At 45.5% G+C, this 21370-nt stretch overlaps 1 protein-coding gene across 1 annotated transcript in view; it reads right to left on the bottom strand.

Moving 5' to 3' along the window:
• The window catches only part of BAIAP2L1 (BAR/IMD domain containing adaptor protein 2 like 1), a 193671-nt gene that overhangs the window by 152128 nt on the left and 20173 nt on the right, over positions 1-21370 (bottom strand). The gene's annotated exons all lie outside the window — the stretch shown is intronic.

The following is a 21370-nucleotide window of genomic DNA, read 5'->3' as shown; positions in this document are numbered from 1 at the left end:
GGACAAAATAAGCGAAAAAAATAGGAAAATAAATACAAAGCAGATGACACCGATGATATCACAACCACATGTATTTTGAATCTTTTATCTCTATTACTAGGCAACAATTTTAAAATGAGCATGTGATCCTCATACTAGGAAAAGAGGAAGAGGAGGTCCTAGGTTTCTAAAATGCAAATTTATGAAAATAATCACATCAAGGCAAAATCAATCCGCAACACTTGCCTAAATCATAACAAAATACAGCTTGAACTCAGAACAGAATGTCACTGAAAACTGTTCAAGATCTAGTGGGTCCTTCAACACTGAGATGCCATACCACTAGGTACTGTGTCTGTTTGCTTAACCACTTCAGCCCCGAAAGAATTTACCCCCTTCCTGACCAGAGCACTTTTTGCGATTTGGCACTGCGTCACTTCAACTGACAATTGCGGGGTCGTGCGACGTTGCACCCAAACAAAATTGACGGCCTTTTTTCCCACAAATAGAGCTTTCTTTTGGCGGTATCTGATCACCTCTGCGTTTTTTATTTTTTGCACTATAAACAAAAAAATAGCGACAATTTTGAAAAAAAAGCAATCTTTTTAACTTTTTGCTATAATAAATATCCCCTAAAAAATTGCTTTTTTCCCACGGTTAAGGCCCCTTTCACACATGCGGACCGTATGTCCGTATTTCATCCATCCGTTTTCGGATGAAATACGGACATACATGCATCCCTATGGGATAGCGGGTGTCAGCGGATGTACATCCGCTAACACCCGATGTCGTCCGCCTCCGCTCTCGTCCGATTCTGCGGACGGAAGAAAATCCTATTTTTCTATCCGTCTGCAGAGCGGATCGGAGGAACACGGACAGACGGTCCGTGTTCCTCCAATCCCCCATAGGGGAGAGCGGAGGTCTGACAGGGCGGTCCCTGCACAGTGTGCGGGTCCCGCCCTGTCATCTGCCTGCTCAGCTGGGGAAAGCGGAGCGATCCTCGCTGAGCAGCGGATAAACACGGGGCGGATCAACACGGATCCGTCCCGTGTGAAAGGGGCCGGCCGATATGTATTCTTCTACATATTTTTGGTTAAAAAAAAAATAGCAATAAGTGTATATTGATTGGTTTGCGCAAAAGTTTCAAGTCTACAAAATAGGGGATAGATTTATAGCATTTTTATTATTATTTTTTTTTAATATTAGTAATGGCAGCGATCAGCGATTTTTATCGTGACTGCGACATTATGGCAGACACATCGGACACTTTTGACACAATTTTGGGACCATTGTCATTTATACAGCGATCAGTGCTATAAAAATGCACTGATTACTGTGTAAATGACACTGGCAGGGAAGGGGTTAAACACTAGGGGCGATAAAGGGGTTGTGTGCCCTAGGGAGTGATATCTCCCCGTTCTGCCGCTCCGTGACACGATTGCAGGACGTCGGTGGACATCGAGTCCGCGGGGCACGGTCACAGAGCACAATGCCGCTTCTTAAAGGGGACATACCTGTACGCCCATTTGCGCAGCTGTGCCATTGTGCCGACATATATCGTCGTGCACTGGTTCGGCAATTGGTTAAAGCAGCTTTAAACCCAAAAGCAAACTTAATTTTTCAGCTTACCAATTCTTAGAAGCGATGGCTGCATTTGTTTTCTTTTTTAGGCTTTCTTCTATTTTCATTTTCTGATCCAGCCAGCAAGTCTGTTTTTCAAAAGCACCAGCTCTCCAGCAGAATGCATCAGTTTACATGGATGAGACAAACCACTTAACACTGGCAGGGGTGATTAAAATGATCAGCTTCTATTCATTCATGCAAAATGTTTATCCAAAAAGGAAAAAACTGTTTTCTGTAAATGCTTACTAGGTGCGAGCTGGAGTTTGGCTTCAATTTGTTTAGTGTATTTAAATCTGTTAATATATTTAAAAGGAGAAGTATAACCAAAGTTTTCAGCAAGAGCGGACTTCAGCCCAGACACCACAGAAGTCAGCCCAGACACCGCGTCCTGGTCCAGGTCCCTGGACTGACACCCGACTCAGCCTTTCAGCGAGCCGCTGAGAGCCTGAGCCGGCCGCACCACTCCCTCCACAGCTCTGTGCTCCAGTGACAGTCAGAAGTCAGCCCAGACACCGCGTCATCACAATAATAGAAGTTGGGATCTGTCAGGTCCCTGGACTGACACCCGACTCAGCCTTTCAGCGAGCCGCTGAGAGCCTGAGCCGGCCGCACCACTCCCTCCACAGCTCTGTGCTCCAGTGACAGTCTACAGCTCTATGCTCGGGGAGCTGTCAGAACCGAGTGATTGGCGATGTTCCATCGCTCAGTTCTCAGTGCCGAGGCGCCGGGGGACAGACGCAGCATCGGACCAATGCTGCATCCACCTAGGCAAGTAATCTGCAAAAAAGCCCAATCCATACTTCTTTTTTAACACTAACCCCACCTCAGACTGACAATGCTACTGTCTGCTGTGCCTCCTGTGCTCCTTCACCCAGAGCGGAGCGTGTGTTATTGGCCAACTCACCAGGTGAAAACAGAGGGAAGAAAACCAAAGAAAAGAAAACTGATGCAGCCACCTCATCTAATGATTGGTAAGTTGCAATATATTTTTGGTTTTAATACCTCTTTAACCTTCCAGAACATGTCTATTTGACGTGACTTTAAGTAATGGCTCACACTGGTGTGACTTGCCGTGCAATTTCACAGTTTAAAGTCGCACCCTATTTGCGCCTATGGAACCATTTAAATCTGTGCGACTCCAACATGCACAAATTTTGAGAAGGTTTCTGCACTATTTTTGGTGATTTCATGAGCGCATTGCATAGACATCTGTACATTAAGTTGCATAGATTTCAGCAATCTGCACATGAAGTCGCACTTAACAAGCCGCAATCAGTGTGATCCGAGGCTAAAAGGACAGAACAGGGCAGCCTGCAGTAGGATGGCGGCTGTACAAAGGTTACAGGAAGGGAAACGAGTGCAAACACTGCAATGTCTACCGGGCTCCTGGAATCCATCGTAATCAGTCCTGAAAAAAAAAAAACAAAAACAATACTAAAACAGTTTTTTATATATTGTTGAGTGACAGAAGCTTTTTATTTTTATTCCAGTACAGATTGTCCTTACTTAGGAACATTTTCTACATATCGGTCGTCACAGTCTTTAACAGCAGCAGCCAGAACATTCCGGGTCTTTTTCCAGATAATTAGCCCAAGTGTCAACCATCCAATAAAGATGAGACACAGTAGTCAACATTTCTACCAATTTTCCACAAACTTCTAACCAGCATTCAAAGATAAAAAGACCAATTCTGACATCAAAGCCTTCTGTGAATATATCTGTGCTGGCTTTTTAGTGTGGATTGCATCATCTACATTACTTTACTTCTTTGTTATTTCACAAAGCACCATCATTTAACAGAGGACAGCAGTAGTGTATTGTACTATGTTTGATTAATGCAAAAAGTTTGGAGTTTGGGCGACACCCTTTACTGGATAACTTTAAGCGGACCTTCATTCTTTTCCGATTACCTCCACCCCTTCTTCCATCCTCTATATCAGGGGTCTCTAAACTTATTAAACAAATGGCCAGTTTATGGTCTTTTAGACTTTAGGAGGGCCAGACTGCAGCTATTGAGACGAACAGTGCCCCATTGCTGGGGTCATCGGGACGAACAGTGCCCCATCTTGTTACTGCCTTTATTACAATCATTTTAATTTCCGCCTCACAGAAATGAAGGCCCCTTTCACATGGATCCGTCCACTGATCCCCTGTTTCGCAAAGCGGCTGAATGACAGGTCTGTACCTGCTCCCCTTGTGCAGAGCGGACATGGACACGGCTGTCCGTTTACACCTGACTGTCTTCCGTTCCGATCAGAATGGATCCTTTTCCGATTTTTTTGCCGAATTGGATCAGACCCTGGGTGTGAACAGACAAGCCCATTTAAACCCGGTGCTCCATAGAGGATAATGGAGGGCCTGATCGAATCAGGCAGAAAAAACAGACAGTCGGACCTGATTGGACCTCTCATATTAAAAAGGGGCCCAAGTCAAATATGGGATTTTTTTTTATCCCATATTCATACTTACCTAGGTGGATGCTGCAACTGTCCCCCGGTGCCTCTTCACTGAGAACGGAGTCACCGAACACTGCCGATGGCTCGGTTCTCTCACCTCCCCGAGCGGAGAGCTGCTGCCTGTCAGTCAGCAGCTCTCCTGCTCTGCTCCTCCACACTCACTGGAGTGCTGAGCTGTGGAGGGACGGGGAGCAGCTGACTCAGCAGCTCGCTGAGAAGTCGAGCCACCCATCAGTCCAATGAAGTCACGATGACGCGGTGCCTGGACTGATCCTGGTGACATTGGCAGAGAACGGACTTCAGTCCGCTCTCCACTGAAAACGGGTCACAGGAGTGCAAACTGGATTGCCCTTCTGTGGCCCAGTGGAGAAGCCCAGCCAGTTTTTTTTTTGTTTGTTCTTCCCTTAACTTTGTCCGCGTATAGATCTAGGTTTGTCCCAAGCATGTTTGAAGCCATTAACTGCTGACTGTTTCACTACCTCTGCTGAAAGTTTTAATCAATGCCTCAACAACCCTTTCAGTAAAATAATACTTTCTAAAATTAGGTTTGAATTAATATCATCTATGGGTGCAAGGTGTTCACTGCACCCATGGATGATTCGTCCCTGGTGACAGTCGGGGGTGATCTGTGCGGCGGTGGGGGAAGTTACAGGCACCGATCTCCCTGTATCCCTTTAATGAAGCAGCAGACAGCCGCTTCTCCTCATCTCCCTCCCGTGGCGGTCAGCTGCTTAACCGATAGCCATACAGGGAAATTGGTGGATGTAACTGTGCCCACCGATCACCTCCGAGTGTCCCCCTGAGTCCACCCCCGCCCCGATCTGTCAGGATGGAGAGCGGAGGAAGGGGCCGGTAAGTATGTCATTTGAGTAGAGTCAGTAATCACTGACTTGGTCCATTCATGACCGAATCATCGTAAACAGCGTTTGCTTTGCTTCAGTTTATGAATGAACAGGAGCTTTTGTCTCCTGTGCATTCATCTTTAGGGCAGCTAAGGCAACAGAGAAAGGGACTGGGGAATTTGTGTCCTCAGTTCTTGTCTCAAGATAAACCCCCCCCCCACCCCAAAAAAAAAAAAAAAAAAAAGCACTGAAAAAAAAATTATTAAAATAGAACGTATTCTAATGAAGATTAAAAAAAAAAAAAAAAAAACTACTAATGCAGCCACCTCATCTAAGAATACGTAAGATTTAATAAAGGTTTGCTTTTGGATTTAATACTGCTTTATCATTTGCACAATAGTTGCAGTTTAAATCAAGCCTGTACCTTGCCTATACTTGGCATATTGTACATTTGCTGCCTAAAATGCACACTAAGCAGTCTATATTTACTTTCCCCACGCTCCCCTGCTTTTTGACTTTCTGAAGGATCAAACCTACACAGGGCTCCCATGTGCCAGCACCTGGCAGACCAGGAACCAACCAGTGAAGCAGGAGAAGTGTCATATGTACCCCTTAACCAGTAAATTCCAAGCATTTTCCAGGGTTCTGGCGACAGATCAGACTATCCCGTGAGCATGTAGAAGGTACATACAGGCAGCTTTCAGTGTAGCACAGGTTTGCTGTAAGGGTATACGGAATTTTCAAGGACATTTCTATTTGTTTTATCAATATGGGTGTAGCAGCAACATAAATACACAGAACACAAAATGGGAACATTTCAAGACACTGAGTCAATTTTATACCAGTTGAGCAGAAGTCACATGACATTTGCGCAACTGTATAGTAAACACAAATTTTCAGAAAAAAATAAAATAAAATTAACTTTAGTCCAAGCACACACAATATACTACTCATTTGTTGGTAAAAATATAAAAAAAAGATAAGGTTGCGCCAAGTAGATAGCAATGCTCTGTGGAGCGGAGAGGACCTGTCATCCGCCTACTCAGGGGGTCAGCGGAGCGATCCCCCGCTGACCAAGCAGATTCCATTAGGCGGAGGCACCCGTGTGCCTAAGGATGATTGGCATTTTTTTCTGGCTCTATACGTTCCTCTAGGTTGGCTTGTGTCCATGAACACAAAGGCGTTTACAGGCAGAAAAAAAGAATGTTCAGGAGATAAGCGTTTATTCATTTCACTGGACAGAATAAACTATTATGGGCAATGTAATTAATGAACACCAAATTGATTGACACAGCTCAACGCTTGAAAGCAGCTTTAGCCCAGGTTCACACTGACAGCGGGAATGAAATCATGAGAGTTCAGCTGAATTCACACCATTTCATTCCCGCATGTCAGTCCCGACTTCGGGGGCGATTTCAGAGACATCTGTGCGGGTTTCTGCACAGATGTCTGTTGTAATTACACCCCAAAGTCACCAAAAGTAGCACAGAAACTACTTTTGGGAATCGGTGTGGTGTCGCACAGATTCGGACAGTGCCATTGCCGGCAATAGTAGTAGATTTGGCATGTCAAATTGCATGCCAAATCGCTGCAATGTGAACCAGGGCTTAGGGGTGTTTTTTTACATTGCTTTTTTCTTGCCAGGAGAAAGGTGTCCAGAAAAGCTGGGCAAAGAGCCCAGTGTGCATGAGGCCTAAAGTTTACCTAAAGCCAAAGCATTTACATTTTTTTTTTTTTAACTGGTATTAAACTTCCAGCATTTTTCTAGCTTAACACATTAAAATAAATATTCCCGAGTAAACTCACAGTCCTCACAGAAAAGCATGGGTAGCACAGTCTCAAAGCAGTCTGTTAGCTTGGAAAAAGTATGGGAGAAAGGGGAGGGGGAGGATTAGGGAGAAGCAGCAGAGTGCCTTGCCACCCTAGGCTATGGGACTGTGCGTTACTATTGATGCACACAGTGTACGGAGACATAAATCTAGTCCCTGCATGCAAGGCTGGCTCCATTGGATGCTGCGAGATGAATGAGCCACCCTGGAACAGAAAACCTGGGGCAGTGGTCCTGGCACCAGCCTAAACTAGAACATAGGCAAGGACAAAGGTTCACATCTGTGGTGCCACTGCGGGACCCACACAAATATCAGCAGCCACAACCACTCGCACAGAAAAACCATTAATCCTAATGGCACGCCGCTCACACTGGAAATCGCAACTATAGGGGGAACCAAGGTTCCCATGCGCTCTTCAATTTAAAAAGTTTTTTCCTGCATGTCATGGGGCACGGCAGCCCATTCAAGTGAATGGGCTCGTGGCTGCACAGGTGTGAACCTAGCCTAAGGCTCAGTTTACACATATGCGATGTGAGAACCTGAGCGATTCCAGTACGGGTTCCTGCATCGTAAGTCACCCGCCGGCAGTTCACACTGTCCTGCACAAACCGCTGCAGGTGTCAATAGTTAATGACATCCCCAGGTCTGTTCGCATATCGCAATGCAAACTGTCAAATAGTGCAAAATCAGATTGCATGGGTGTGAACATCCATGAGATCCGATTCCAGTGGGGACCAAAAAAAGGGCCCTGCACCATTTTTTTGGTGCGAATGCGATTTCAGCCAGTTTGTATGACTGAAATTCGCATTGCACAGACATCGCATGTGATCTGCGTAGCAATGTGGTGTGAATAACATGCGATGCCCGTCATCGCATATGTGTGAACCGGCGCTGTATATTCAGCAAATCATTAAATCAGCTGCTGAAAGTGCTTAAAATTAAGAGTTTAATATCACTTTAAATTTTGGATAGAGAGAAGGGTTAGAACCTCTGTCAGATCTTTAACATTGTCTTATTTCAGATCAAGAGGCGAATTACCCTACTTTGCAGAGGTTTCTGATTACTTTCTGCTGTGTCTGTGAGAGGAAGTAAGTAAAAGTAATTCTCAAACAATAGGTTGTAACAGATAATAAAAGCAAACCTGAGAAGGGCGTTATTCATTCCCTACTCAAAAAAAAAAAAAAAAAGCCAGGGCTATAGAAATACTGTTGGCAATGACACAAAGCAAAAAGAAAATCATAAAAGCAATGGTATCACAAGCATTAAAAATTATCGGATCAAATACAAAGTTACAAAAAAATGCTCATACGATAGAAAAAAAAAAAAAAACAGTACATAGATCCCCGAAAACCTCTCTCTTTAGAAGTCTATCCTGCTTCTAACTATCTCTGTTTTACTTCCTCCATCAGCTCATCCCCCACAGCTATTACCTTTTGTATCAATTGACCCTCGCTTTTTAGATTGTAAGCTCTAATGAGCAGGGTCCTCAGATTCCTCTTGTACCAAATTGTAATGTAACTGTAATGTCTGCCTTTATTTTGTTAAGTGCTGTGCAAACTGTTGGCACTATAAAAATCCTGAATAATAATAATAATACATTTTCATTCTCTGCATTAAAGTGGATGTGAACTCCCATGGTTGATATTTACTTATACGTAAGGCTTTCTATAGGTACACTAAATTTCTCCTAAACGTGCACCTTGCTGGTGCTTCGTCAGATTAGACGACCAGTCAGAATGTGTAACGGAAGTGACGTTCCGTCGTCGCCATCTTGCTACACCCCGCACTCCTCCACAGTAAAGATACAGTGAGAAGGCGGCAAGTGGACAGATTGTTACACCCCCCGGAGTTTTGCATTTCACACTTATTTTTAACAGTAAACAGAGCTTATATGGTGAAACACAGTATTTATAAATCCAACGGACTGTTTCGATGTTGAACTTTAAAAGCAGCGGCAAGCCTGCTGATCTCACAGTTTTGCTAATCTGACAGAACACTACTGCTTTTATAATTCAACATATAAACAGTCTGATGGATTTCTAAATACTGTATGTCACCATATAAGCTCTGTTTTAAAAATAAGTGTGAAATGCAAGACTCCGGTGGGTTAATAAGATGTCCGCTTGCCGCCTTCTCACTGTATCCTTACTGTGGACAAGTGCAGGGTGTAGCAAGATGGTGGTGAAGAAACTTCACTTCTGTTACAAATTGTGCTGGGTCGCCTAATCTGACGAAACACTGTGAATAGTGGCTCCTGTGCGCATGCGCGAGAGTGACGTCATCGCCGTGCAACCAGACAGCCGGTGGACGCAAACCCGGAAGGAAGATCGGGCGAAGATGGAAGCCCTGTCAGAGCGTCACTGGAGGGCTTTATTTTAATGCAAGTTTCACATAATGCACTAGTATGCAATGCATACTAGCACATTATAACTTTACCTTGCAGGTTTAAAAGAAAAAAAAAAAAAACATTGCGGTTTACTATTGCTTTAAGGTAAAAAAAATGTCCCACTGGTTGTATCACCGCTCTCACCTCCCTGAGTCCTTTCTTGATACAGCACTGTATCCGTTTGCAGCGATGCTGGTCTCTTTCTCTCCTCACATACTCAGGGCCAGCAGTGGGAGTCATTGGCTCCTGCTGCTGTCAAAGTACTGAGAGAAGGGAGCAGGGCCAAGCCGTGCTGTGAGCATCAATGAATGCACACAGCCCAGCTTGGGAGAGAACCTGCAGGTGTGCCACTATAGGAAGCAGCTTCTTATAGTGCCACACAGAGGTGAGGAGCAGAAAGCACCACCAGTGAACCCCAGAAGAGGAAGGTCCGGCCTGATCTGTGCAATACCATTGCACAGAGCAGGTAAATATGACCTTTATTATTTAAATTTTCTTTAAAAATCCCTTACAAGTACTTTAAACTAAAGAGGTTGCCACAAGACGGATATTATTTCTACTGTCCTGTAACTGAAGGAGTGAGACTTGCCAGAGACTGCAGAGTTGGGGAGACCCCTCCATTGGAATACCCAAGAAATATTAAAAACTAAACAGACACAACTTACCTGGTTCTGTAAAAAAACACAAAAAAAAAAAAGGCCAAAAAACACATACACACAGAGTACAATTGAGTTTCTATGCTCTACAAGACAAACCAAATAAAACGAGTCGATAGATAATAAAAAGTTCAGATCATAACTCCTTTATCAATAAGGTATAATCTCAGTATAAATCTATGGGTACAACTGACAGCATGCCTCCTGGGAGCTGAGACTGAACTGGATGTAGATTTGTTCCAGCTCAGTGGAGCCTATATTTTTTTTTAGACTTCGTTGAATGTATATTTGTTTCCAGTCAGCAAAATGCACAAGTTGATATACAACCTCACAGCTTCTATTTTTTCCTTCAAGGATTGGACACTTTTCCACATCAGTGAAAGAACTTTATAGAAGGGTTAGTCTGCTTAAAACTTGAGAATTTGCACACTGGTGAATGAATCACGATCTGATCTACTGTCTCCATTTCCTAAACCACCTCCATTAGCATGTAGAATATCAAAGTTCCTCCTAAATTCTACCGGATACAAAATAAACAGAGCATGAAAGATGGTTTCATAAAGGTTGTGTTAGGTGAATGGAGCCAAAAACTCCAGTAGAGATCTAGCAGCCAAGAGAGTCAACTTCTAACAGTAAGGCCCCTCTCGCACTGGGGCGGTGGGGGCGTCGGCAGTAAAACAGCGCTATTTTTAGCGCTGTTTTACCATCGTTTTTGCGGCTTTAACCCCCGCTGGCGGCCGAAAAAGGGTTAAAACCGATTGAATAGCGCAGCTATAGCCGCGGTATAGCCGCGGTATAGCCGCGCTGCCCCATTGATTTCAATGGGCAGGAGCGGTGAAGGAGCGGTGAATACAGCGCTCCAAAGATGCGGCTTGCAGGAGTTTTTTTCTTCTCCTGCCAGCGCACCGCTTCAGTGTGAAAGCCCTCGGGCTTTCACACTGAACAAACAGCAGCGGCTGTTTTGGGTCGGTTTGCAGGCGGTATTTTTAAACGCAATAACGCCTGCAAACCACCCCGGTGTGAAAGGGGTCTAACAGACAGTTGGTTTCCTAAAGTGTTCGTTAACCCCCAAAAAAATATATATACAGATCCTGGTCCCTTAAAGCAGATTAAACAGCACAGTGCTTGTGATGTGTAATCTGCCCCTCTCTAAACTGTAAAAAAAAAAAACCTCCCTGAACCTGTATGCCCTCTCTGTACAGACCACGATAACCAGGGCTGCTCAGCCCTGATCACCGTGGTCAGAGTAAGTCCCTCCATCATACGCTGCCCTACTCGCCTCCTCTCCTCTCCTTCCTGCCTGTCAGCTGTGTCTGTGTCTCTGCCCCGCCCCCCCCCTCTTCCCGCCGCCATTATTAAAAATAAAACTCTACAATGGTCACTGCCAGCCCCACTACTAGAAGCTTAAAGCAGAACTTCCCTTTTTGGGTGGCGCTGCACACTAATAGATTTTCAAACGTTGTAGGAAAATTGTATAAAAATTGTTTACAAGTTTAATTTTAAAGTGATTGTAAGGCTTAGGGGTGTTTAATTTTTATTAAAATAATAAACATGTTATACTCACCTTACGTGCAAAACAGCGAGCGCTAGAAAAGCTAGAGCAGCTAGCACAAAAGGATGACAAGCCCCAAAAATATAAACAACACAAACTGCGCAGCCCTCAATCCAATATTCAGTGATCAATTCTTGCATTATCTGTAACGTGCAACTGTGCATATACTTTGAATATATAGCGATACATAAATAAAAATATAAAGATGTAATTTCATTCAAAATAACGAAAAAATCCAGAAAACTGTTTCTAATTGAGAAGAATTATCTCCCAAGTGACTCTGAAGACATCAAGTGAAAATAATAAAGAAGTGCTTCTCCATATGACCCAAAGTGCATCCACAGTGTGCGAAAAAATTCTACCACCACTGGGAGGAGCTCTGCATGTGACGTCACGCTGCCGCGTCTGTGCATCGGAGCCGCGGCCATCTTGGTATGTTTTTTATACGGTTTGTAATTTTAAATATACAATAAAATACCACATAATATATATCATTCCTCTGGGGCTCTGTGTGGTGAGAAACTGTCCACAGGATAGGCCTATCCAAATTCCATGGATCATCATAAGAGGAGCGGGCTCAGGAGACCATAATGGGAAGTCAGTGAGACTGGAAAGTTTGATAGGCTGGCTTTATTTATGCTTCTGGTGAGTACGTAGTGGTGGTGAAATTTAACACACTGCAGATGCACGAAGAAGCACTTTTTTATGCACTTGAGGTCTTCAGAGTCACTTGGGGAAATAAGTCTTCTCGATTAGAGATGGTTTTGTTAACATTTTGGTTATTTGAATGAAATTACATCTTTTTATTTATGGATCACTATATAAGGAAAATATTATGCACATTTGCACTTTATAGATAACGCAATAATTGATCACTGAATATTGGATTGAGCGCTACACAGTTTGTGTGTTATTTAGGTTATGCTTACCTGCTCTGTGCAAGGGTATTGCACAGAGTGGTCTGAACCTCTTCTGGGGTCCCCTACTGGCGATCTTGGCTTCTCCTCTGTGTGTGCCCCCATAGCATACTCCTTGCTATAGGGGCAGATGTGTGGGCTCAAGCCTGAGCCAGGCTAGGTGTTTCCATAGACACATACAGTGCGGCTCAGCCCTGCCCCCCCACGCCATCGTCCTCATAGGCTTTGATTGAGAGCAGCAGGAGCCAATAGCTCCCCCTACTGCCTCTGTGCCTGTGAGGAGAGAGAGAGCAGTAATGCTGCTCTCGGACACAGTTTTGGAACAAAATAGGAGCAAAGTAAGTAGTTAGCTCCCCCCAGCCATCCTCTAAGGCAGAGAATGCATGAAGGTAAAAAAAACATTATGCCTTTAGAACTACTTTAACATCCGATTTTGGAATGACTGGACTTTACAAAATGAAAATCACATTCACTATTAACAAAAAAATCCCATCCTACTCCTTCGAGCTCTCTCGTTACAGCGGTCGAAAACAAATGTCGATTTGATCTCCTTAATTAGAAACTAAAACTCATTTCCTAAAATGTACATTTGTGAACAAAATTCTAGCACCGTATGGCCAGCTTTAGGGGGTTAATAGGATACATGTACTGTCAGCAAAGATTTGAGGACAGAAAATTGGCAGATAATGTGCACATTTTTTAAAGTAGAACTATTGGCAAACCTTTTTTTTTTTTCATTTTGGATAGAGAAAGGAAAGTTATAACATCTGTCAGATTTTCTTTCGCCATCTGTGTCCCATTGCAGAGATTTCCTTTCACTTCCTGTCCCATAGCCATAACAGGAAGTGAGATGAAATCCCTGAAAATTAAGGGATTTTATGGGCCGCCCCCAGGTCTGAACTAGTGTCCTCATTAGAAGATTTCCCATCTAGTACTTTTCTGGGGACAACCCAAAATTTGGGATTTTCTTTTACTTTCAATTATAATGGTAAACCGGACAAAAGGAGAGAGTGAATCTCCTTAATGGGAGGCACAGGTCGCAATAAAAACTGACAAGTGTTCGAATCCTTCTCCACTCTAAAAAACTAAAGTTTTGCCTTTAGTTTTACTTTGAGTTTTCAAAGGAAATATATACCATTTTCACATATGATTCCATAGAAAGAATATAAGATTATCACTGACTAATCTGCATATGATCTAGTATCTTTAGGTTGCAATGAAGTTCTCATATAGTAGCACTTTAAACTATTAACAGTGGGGATTTTCCCTTACAGTAAAGTAGACTTAAAGCAGATTCATAGCTAGGCCCGTTTCCCAACCTTGCCCTTTACATCGCCCTAATATGTAGAACATATCTCCATCGCCTTACGCCTACCTAACAGTGGTTCCAGCTCAATCAGCTCCTTCTCCGGGTTACTTATGGAGGAGATTAACCACAATAGGACAGTGATGGCAGTGAAACAATTGGCAATCGTTTTCTGAGCAGCCAATCAATGGCACTTCCTGCACACTTCCAGACTGTTTCAAAATCTATGTGTACAGAAGGAATACAAGGATTATATTTTCTATGGATTTTAAGAGCCGCCAAAAAGGTGCCAGAGTGTTGTATTTGGCCACCCAAAGCTCCATCAATGCTCTACAACAGTGGTCTCCAAACTGTGGCCCGGGGGATGGATATTGTCCTTTGCTTGACTTTAGGTGGCCCTTGGGACACTATTCCACCAACTGACACCAATGATGGGGAATCATTCCCCCTACCAACACCATCACTATTTCTCCCATTAAAACCAATAAAAGGGGGTATTGATGCTGAGGAATTTTCTACACCCAATAGCCAGAGTCCGGCCCCTCGAAAGCCTGAAGGACAGTAAATTGGTCCTTTGCTTAGAAAGTTTGGAGACCCTTTGCTCTACAACATAAAAAATGAACAGCACGTGAAATTGACTGTAAAGGCACAAGCAATAATTAGGGGCCCACAACAAAGACAGTCTATACCTGCAGCAGTAGAGAATAGATCAGATGATTCAGCAATTAACATGCCCTTGTCAGCAGAAAAACAGTTTACTATCACAGGTTGTGGATACAAGGAGACTTTAGCCTGCTACAGCCTGCACACAAACTGCATTCAGAGTGAAATCTAGATAAGCAGGTGTTCAGTGACACATTACAAACCTACACAATCCCTTGTATGTAGAAAAAAAACACACTAGAATACACCTCCCATTTCTTCCTGAATGACACTTTGGGGTTCCATATAGCACATCTCAATATAAGCAGCCCCTCTTATCAGACCAGTGCAGGATCTTTATCAAAGACCCAACTTCCAGGTTATAGAGCAAGTAGTACAACTCAACGTCCCCGATTTATCCAAATTGGTATCCATGGATCTACATTTACAAGAAGGCTGCAGGCATAAAGATGAGAATTCTGATAATCAGCCAATATGTGCACCGCTTCTGAACACCCTCATTGCAAGGAGAATAGTCCAGAATTTTAGTGACAAGTTTAATAAAGAGCTCCCAGCTTTAATCCACCATAAAGCAAACTTTGAGACAGATGGATGTGCCATTGCTAGTCCCCTCATGGAGATGCTAGTTGCCCGACTAGTACATTGGCCAACTGGCTTCAATAGAGTTTTTTTGTGTTACATTCTTAGAATGGGTATGTACTAATAATATATATATATATATATATATATATATATATATATATATATATATATATATATATATATACACATACACACACATACATACATACATACATACACACAATATATATATATATATATATATATACAAAAATGTATTCAAAGGTTTGCATACCCTGGCAGAAGTGGTGATATTTTGGCATGGATATTGCAAAATATATCATTGATCATGCCAAAAAATTGCCTTTTATTTAAGGATAGTGATCAAATAAAGTGATTATCACATAGCTCCTTTTTAAATTATAAACAGAAATCACCCAAATGGCTCTGATCAAAGGTTTACATGCTCTGGAATGTTCGGCCTTACAAGGTGACACACACAGGTTAAAATGGCAATTAAAACAATAATTTCCCACATCTGTGGCTTTTTAAATTGCAATTAGTGTCTATGTATAACTAGTCAATGAGTTTGTTAGCTCTCACGTGGAAGCACTGAGCAGGCTAGATACTGAGCCAAGGGGAGCAGAAAAGAACTGTCAAAAGACCTGCGTAACAAGGTAATGGAACTTTATAAAGATGGAAAAGAATATAAAAAGATATCCAAAGTCTTGAATATGTCAGTCAGTACTGTCCAATCACTCATTAGGTAGTGGAAAATTCAGGCATCTCTCTATACCAAGCCAAGGTCAGGAAGACCAAAAAAAAGATTGCAGCCACAACTGCCATAATATCTGTTTGGGATGCAAAGTAAAACCCACAGGTAACCTCAGGAGAAATACAGGCTGCTCTTGAAAAAGATGGTGTTGCTGTTTCAAGGAGCACAATACGACGATACTTGAATAAACTTGAACTGCATTGTAAAGTTACCAGAAAGAAGCCTTTACTGCGCCAATCTCACAAAAAAGCCCCATTACAACATGACAACACCTTGACACCTCACAGGCTTCTGGCACACTAATCTGGATTGATTAAAAAACAAAAAAAGAGTTTTATGGTCACAACCATAAGCGCTATGTTTAACAAGGAATCAACAAGGCCTATAGTGACAAGAATACCACTCCCACTGTGAAGCATTGTGGTGGCTCACTGATGTTTTTTTGGTATGTGAGCTATAAAGGCATAGGGAATCTTGTGAAAATTGATGGCGAGATGAATGCAGCATGTTATCAGAAAATACTGGCAGACAGTTTGCATTCCTTGGTACAAAAGCCGTCCATGGGACGCTCTTGGACTTTCCAGCACAACAATGACCCTAAGGCACAAGGCCAAATTGACCCTCTAGTGGTTACAGCAGAAAAAGGTGAAGGTCCTGATCTTAATATCATTGAGCCACTCTGGGGAGATCTTAAATGTGTGGTTCATGCAAGACGACCAAAGACTTTCCATGACCTGGAGCCGAGACGAATGAGCAGCTATACCACCTGCAAGAATTCGGGGCCCCATAGAACACTCTTACAAAAGATTGCACTTTGTCGTTGATGCTAAAGGGGGCACTACACAATATTAAGAACTAAAGGTATGCAGACTTATGAACAGGGGTCATTTCATTTGTTTATTTGTTGCCATGTTGTGTTTTAGGATTGTGCCATTCGGTTATGACCAACAGTTGAATATGAATTCCATAGGAAATAAAATAAATGCATCCTGCCTGCTCACTCATGCATGCATTCTCTAACCGCTTGCCTACTGTGCACTTACACCCAGGGCCGGACTGACAACACTCAGGGCCCCCGGACCAAATAAAGCAAGGGCCCCCTGTCAGGCCCCGCCCATGACTCACCCTAACCCCGCCAATGGCCTGCCCCTGACCTCGCCCCTACATTTTGCACAAAGTACAACTTCTGCCTTTTTTTTTATGGGACCTGAAGGGGGGTCTCTCTCTAACAGTGTCCATTAGAGAATCTCTGTTAGAGAGAGACCCCCATCCAGGACCTATTAGAGACTACAAAGGAGTATAATGGGAACTGGAGGGGGGCCTCTTTCTAACAGAGTGTACAGTGAACAGCTTCATTCACTCTGGTCCTCATAGGACCCCCTCCTTGTGCCATGACTCTCACCCCTGCCCCAACCTCTCACAAAGTAGAAATAAAATTGGCACTGTGTAGAGCTCTTCCTACCTTAACTATGTGTACTGTAGCTGTGCCTGGTTCCCGCATCCTCTGTGGCTAGCTGGTTCCCACATCCTCTGTGGTTGGCTGGCTCCCGCATCCTCTGTGGCTGGCTCCTGTGGGTGGCTGGCTGGCTCTCTGGTGTGGGTGGCTGGTACCCTGGCCTTGCTGTGGGTGGGTCACCGTGGGTGGTTGGCTGGCACCCTGGCCCTGCTCTGGGTGGCTGGCTGGCACCCTGGCTGGCTGGTGTGTCCTCCCCTCTTCCGCCATTTTGGGAACTGTTTGCCGAGGTGAGGGAGGTACTTGGAGGGAAGTGGTGACCTTTGCCCTATCCGGGACGGTAGATCTAGAAGGTTTTGCAGCAGGCCCTGTGCGCGGAGACACGTGGCGCAACACATAATGACGTTGCCTGCGTGTGCGGGTCCTCTCTGTGCCCATTTGAGAGTCTATGTTAGAAAAAGCCCTCATCAGTACCCATCAATGCAGCCTCACCAGTGCCAATCAGTGCAGCCTCACCATGAATGCAGCTTCACCAGTGCCCATGAATACAGCCTGATCAGTGCCCATCAATGCAGCCTGAAAAGTGCCCATCAATGCAGTCTGAAAAGTGCCCATCAATGCAGCCTCACCAGTGCCCCTCAATGCAGCCTCAATACAGTTTTACCAGAGTGCCCCCTCCATGCAGCCTCACCAGAGTGCCCCCTCCATGCAGCCTCACCAGAGTGCCCCCTCCATGCAGCCTCACCAGAGTGCCCCCTCCATGCAGCCTCACCAGAGTGCCCCCTCCATGCAGCCTCACCAGAGTGCCCCCTCCATGCAGCCTCACCAGAGTGCCCCCTCCATGCAGCCTCACCAGAGTGCCCCCTCCATGCAGCCTCACCAGAGTGCCCCCTCCATGCAGCCTCACCAGAGTGCCCCCTCCATGCAGCCTCACCAGAGTGCCCCCTCCATGCAGCCTCACCAGAGTGCCCCCTCCATGCAGCCTCACCAGAGTGCCCCCTCCATGCAGCCTCACCAGAGTGCCCCCTCCATGCAGCCTCACCAGAGTGCCCCCTCCATGCAGCCTCACCAGAGTGCCCCCTCCATGCAGCCTCACCAGAGTGCCCCCTCCATGCAGCCTCAGAGTGCCCCCTCCATGCAGCCTCAGAGTGCCCCCTCCATGCAGCCTCAGAGTGCCCCCTCCATGCAGCCTCAGAGTTCCCCCTCCATGCAGCCTCAGAGTTCCCCCTCCATGCAGCCTCAGAGTTCCCCCTCCATGCAGCCTCAGAGTTCCCCCTCCATGCAGCCTCAGAGTGCCCCCTCCATGCAGCCTCAGAGTGCCCCCTCCATGCAGCCTTAGAGTGCCCCCTCCCCCTCTATGCAGCCTCAGAGTGCCCCCTCCATGCAGCCTCAGAGTGCCCCCTCCATGCAGCCTCAGAGTGCCCCCTCCATGCAGCCTCAGAGTGCCCCCTCCATGCAGCCTCAGAGTGCCCCCTCCATGCAGCCTCAGAGTGCCCCCTCCATGCAGCCTTAGAGTGCCCCCTCCCCCTCTATGCAGCCTCAGAGTGCCCCCTCCATGCAGCCTCAGAGTTCCCCCTCCATGCAGCCTCAGAGTTCCCCCTCCATGCAGCCTCAGAGTGCCCCCTCCATGCAGCCTCAGAGTGCCCCCTCCATGCAGCCTTAGAGTGCCCCCTCCCCCTCTATGCAGCCTCAGAGTGCCCCCTCCATGCAGCCTCAGAGTGCCCCCTCCATGCAGCCTCAGAGTGCCCCCTCCATGCAGCCTCAGAGTGCCCCCTCCATGCAGCCTCAGAGTGCCCCCTCCCCCCTCTATGCAGCCTCAGCGTGCCCCCTCTTCCCTCTATGCAGCCTGATCAGTGCATGGGGAATAGCCGCCGGATCACACAGAGCAGGTAACTCCCGCTGTGACACCTGGCGACCGCTGTCATCGGATGTCCCGCCTCCTTTGTTAGACATCACACGTCCCGGCATTGGACCAGTGAGATATTCATCAAAGGAGGCGGGACATTGGATGACATCGGTAAGCGGGAGATCCCCGCTCTATGTGATGCGGCGGCGCCTGCCCTCCTCCCCCTTACCCTCCGAGGCAGCGCTGGGGCCCGTGCGGGCCCGAAAAGATGATCACCAGCCCTAAAGGCTCCAGCAGGTGGCGCTGGCGGGCCCCCTTTAGCGGCCGGGCCCTCGGTCCATGTCCGATTGGACCGACTGGTCAGTCCTGCCCCCTGTGTAAGTTACACCCCCTTCCTGGCCAGGCCATTTTTCAGCTTTCAGCGCTGTCACACTTTGAATGACAATTGCGTGGGCATTCTACTCTGTACCCAAACAACAACTGCTGGGTTATTTTTTACAAAAAAACAAAAAACAAAAAACAAACTGATAGGCTGAACTGGTGGGCATTGAGGTGGCACTGATGAGGCGGCACTAATATGCCGCACTTATGGGCACTGTTAGGCAGCACTGGTGGGCACTAATAGGCGGCACTAGTGGGCACGGATAGACAGTACTGATGGGCATTGATGGGCTGTGATTGGACACAGCCGATCACATGTTTAAAGAGCCACAGATGCACAGATCGGGGTCGCGCCGTGTCCTAGCAACACGGCGCAGCCGCTGTGGGCGCGCAAGAGTCATATGACGGCGTCTCAGTACAAGAGCCGCACCGCCTCGCCGTCATTTAATGGTGGGCGGGCGGCAACCAGTTAAAAATGGTTCATACTGTACAATACCAATTCTCCAAGGGTATGCAAACTTTTGATTACAACGGTATCAGGCATGCTATCCTTACCTACATGTTTTGGGTAAAGGACACAAACTATTGAAGCAAAAGGGTAAACATAAGAGTCAAAACACTAAAATGTTCCAGGTGTACACTCTAGCTACTACTATTGCAGCTCACTTACACAGGCATGGAGGGCTGTATATTGGCGTACAGCCACGGCCAGCAGCTGACAGACGCCATGGCTCACAGAGATGAACGGAGTGGCTCTGAACACAGCCTGTACAAACCAATGACAGTTACAATGCCTTGAAAAAGTATTCATACCCCATTGACATTTTCCACATTCTGTCATGTTACAACCAAAAATGTAGATGTATTTTATTGGGATTCTATGCGATAGACCAACACAAAGTAGTACATAAGAGCCCTTTCACACTGGGGCGTTGGGAGCAGGGGGCGGTAAAGCGCTGCTATTTTTAGCGGCGCTTTACGGTTGTTTTAGCGGAGCTTTTTGGCCGCTAGCGGGGCACTTTTAACCCCCGCTAGTGGCCGAAGGGTTAAAAATGCCGCTTTCCATTGATTTCAATGGGCAGGGGTGCTTTAGGAGCGGTGTGTACACTGCTCCTACAGCGCCTCAAAGATGCTGCTTGCAGGATTTTTTTTATGTCCTGTCAGTGCACCGCTCAGGCTTTCACACTGGAGACAGGAGAGGCGCTTTACAGGCGCTATTTTTAAGCACTATAGCGCCTCAGTGTGAAAGGGGTCTAATTGTGAAGTGGAAGGAAAACAATAAATGGTTTTCAAAATTTTACAAATAAATATCTGAAAAGTGTGGTGTGCATTTGTATTCAGCCCTCAATACTTTGTAGAACCAACTTTTACTGCATCTACAGCTTTTTGCGTTTGTCTCTACCAGTTTTGCACATCTAGAGAGTGAAATTACTGCCCATTCTTCTTTGCAAAATAGCTCAAGCTCTGTCAGATTGGATAGAGAGAGTCTGTGATCAGCAATTTTCAAGTCTTACCACAGATTCTCAATTGGATTTAGGTCTGGACTTTGACTGGGCCATTCTAACATATGAATATGCTTTGATCTAAACCATTCCATTGTAGCTCTGGCTGTATATTTAGGGTCGTCGTTCTGCTGGAAAGTGAACCTCTGCCCCAGTCTCAAGTCTTTTGCAGACCAACAGGTTTTCTTCTAATATTGCCCTGTACTTGGCTCTATCCATCTTCCCATCAACTCTGAACAGCTTCCCTGCCTCTACTGAAGAAAAGCATTCCCACAACATAATGCTGCCACCACCAGGTTTCACAGTGGGGATTCAGGGTGATTTGCAGTGTTAGTTTTCTGCCACACAGAGTTTTGCTTTTAGACCAAAAAGTTTGATTTTAATCTCATCTGATCAGAGCACCCTCTTCCACATGTTTGCTGTGTCCCCTCACGACTTTCTTTCAACAATGGCTTTCTTCTTGCCACTCTTCCATAGAGGCCAGATTTGTGGAGAGCACGACTAATAGTAGTCCTGTGGACAGATTCTCCCACCTGAGCTGTGGATCTCTGCAGCTCCTCCAGAGTTACCATGGGCCTTTTTGGCTGCTTCTCTGATTAATGCTCTCCTTGCCCGGCCTGTCAGTTTAGGTGGACAGCCATGT

This window comes from Aquarana catesbeiana, linkage group LG06, assembly GCF_042186555.1.
Source record: "Aquarana catesbeiana isolate 2022-GZ linkage group LG06, ASM4218655v1, whole genome shotgun sequence".
NCBI lineage: Eukaryota > Metazoa > Chordata > Amphibia > Anura > Ranidae > Aquarana > Aquarana catesbeiana.
The sequence above is the reverse complement of the archived record's forward strand: the minus strand, read 5'-3'. Positions and strand labels throughout refer to the sequence as shown.